We start from the raw sequence: 2,830 nt of genomic DNA, 5'->3' as shown, positions 1-2,830 counted from the left end.
GTCTGGACGTCTTCTTGGTGCGAGGAAATGATACGCCTCCTCGTCACTTTGTTTCGGAAGATTTTTGTCGAGAAAGTTGGAGTTTTGAATTGTTCGGTTCATATTTTTTTAAAACACCGTTGGTCGATTTGAAGAAAATAAGCGCACAGCGTGTTGCGCTGTTGATGTGACTGTTTTGGTGATGAATACTGTTGGTTTTTGTTCAGGACTTAACTTTTGCCGAGGAACAAAAGTTTCTGGTTTGGTGTGATTTTAGTCAGGCTTGTGTGTTTTCTTGGTAAGGAAAAGCTTTTATTTGATTCTCCAACTTCTTAGTACGGACACATTTATAATACAGGAGACGGTTGTCACATATGGAGCATCGCCGGTTTCTATAAGAAGAGCCTGCAGCTCCTTCAGAGACGCTGTCCGCCTCCTTGAACTGTTTCCATCTCGTCTTTTCATCAGTTTTAAAGAAGCATCCGCGCCTGTTGTCTCTACTTGTTGATGACTACAGAGAATGCTGTTGAACTGCGAGTTAGGACTTTAACTGAAAGAATCCAAATAAGTGTCAACAAGTTCCTACAAGGACGGCTGAAATTATTTAATCCTCATCAGATTTATTATAACTCAGAAAGACTGAGCCCTGAAGCTGAACAGATTTAGTCTCTAACGTACCAAAACCTCAGAAAAATGCTTTTGGAACTAGTGACTTTGATTCTCAACAGGTCCGTGTGTGTAGACCTAGTTTTTTGCTTTGTGCGTTTGCTCATTTTGAACATTTTTAGCACTCTTAGCTTCCCCTAAATTTCTTCTTCTGAAGCGAAAATGTACTTGGCTGCTTTGCAAACTTTCAGCTGAACAAAGTTCAACATCTGTGTTGTTGAAGTTTTGGTTATCGACTACCAAGATTCCTTCAGGTAGTTAGACGTCTGTATTCACGTTCCTGTTTTGAAGCAGGTGGAAATTGTTCTGTTTCCTCTCCTCATATTCTCTCTCTCTCTCTCTCTTTTATCTTAAGAAAGAATCGTACAAGACAAAAAAATAAAACAGACAGCGGAGAAAGAGATATAAACATGAATACAAAATCAAAGGGCATTATGGAACATGTAAATTATTGATGTCAAAATTATTGAAGCAGAAATAGTTCGAATTGAAGTTAGCTCTTTAGCATTAGCTCCTACTCTGTGCCATGTTAGTGCTTCAGCAGTAGTGAAACTAATGTTTATGCTTTAGGGATAGCACAGTTCTTACTTCAGCCTACTTCATGTCGTCAGACGGGTTTTAATCCAGTGATTTCTTGATTCTGCAAGTCCAGCAGTAGGTGAACGCCATCTCAAACATATAAATTAGCAGATAATCTCAGTTTTTATTCTTGGCATTCTGTTTTTATTTTTCCACTTGGAGATCTCAACATGGCACTTGAAACATTTCAGCACGACTTTCATCAGCAGCTGAGGAAAGTGGGTTTTTTTTTAGCTCTGGCCCAGGAGGAAGTTTTGCATTAGTTTCACTCTCTCAGTGCCAGTGCCAGGCTTTAGGAGTGGAAACAGCAAACAACTGGTTTAGCAGTGGAGCCAGTTTGGCAGAAAGCAAAACCAAAACAAAACAAGAAAAGAGTGATTGGTTGTCATGGCGGAGGCAACGGCGAGCATCCTCTGGGACCAAAGGCAACGGTGGGGTATTCCAGAAGATTGTGTCGACACATGTGGTTGTGTTTGTGTGGGTGGGACCACCGTATGAGAGTGTGTGTGTGTGTGTGTGTGTGTGTGTGACAGCTAGTAATCTGCTCTCATGCATCACAGATCAAAGGGCAAAGGCAGCCGCCTGGTCATTTTACCCTCGGCCACCCTGATGGCACGGCCTGCTTCCAAAGGCACCCCGTAAAAACACACACCAAGGTACAGATCTACAACCGGATGGAGCACATTTTGGAACGGACGCCAACAGTTGCCATGGAAATGTGCCACAAAGCCGAGGGGGGAAACGGAGGAAGAAACGGGGTGTCGAGACGGCGCTCTGACAATATGTCGCCAGGCAACGCTCAACACTAACGAAGCCGGGTTTGATAACTTGTTGATAACACTGGTGGGAGAGTTTGAAAGTGTGTGTGTGTGTGTCTGACATGGACTTGTTATTAGCAGAGGCAGTGAAAGAGCCCCTGCTGAGCCCAACCCAAAGGAGAGATAAGGGCAGAGACCTGCTATTAGAGGCAGGGTCAGTGGGCCTCAGCAACCTTCTCTCTGCGTCTGCAGGCAGAATAAAAGAGCTGGCTTCATAATGAATCACACAGAAGAACCCAAAGTGTGGTGCTTAAACATTTTTGTTTGTTTTTTTTTATTCAATCTTTTTTTTTTCCTTTTTCTTTTTTCCAAACCAGGAATGTACTAATTTTTCCTCTCGTTAGAGGTGCGTTGGAAGGGGAGGGGGAGGGAGCGGGTGGAGGAGTAAAGAAAGGGAGATGGGGAAGGGGATGTGGCGATGAGCAGGGAAAGGAGAGGAAGGAAGAGAGGAGAGGACAAACAGAGGAAGAAAAAAAACAACCCTTTTCACACAGAGGTGTCCCCAAAATACAAAGTCGCAACACGTCACATAGGAGCGCCGCGTCGACCGGCGGCCTCCGCTCGCCGGCTATTGGCACAAAGAAGCTCACGCACGTTTTATGCACATACACACAGTTTTAACCAACGGGGAGGTGAGGCAGCGGTTTTCTTCTCGTCTCTCTCTCTCTCTGTCTCCTCTGTACCACAGAAACAGCACTTTCTTTCTCTTTTTCAAAAAAAAAAAAAAAAAAACGGGGGGGGGGCCCGGGTTTTTTTTTTTTTTTTTTTTTTTTTTTTTTTAAAAAACT

The sequence above is a fragment of the Poecilia latipinna genome, unplaced genomic scaffold, assembly GCF_001443285.1.
Source record: "Poecilia latipinna isolate Pla-1442-1.1 unplaced genomic scaffold, P_latipinna-1.0 Scaffold1198, whole genome shotgun sequence".
NCBI lineage: Eukaryota > Metazoa > Chordata > Actinopteri > Cyprinodontiformes > Poeciliidae > Poecilia > Poecilia latipinna.
Note: the sequence above shows the minus strand (reverse complement) of the source record.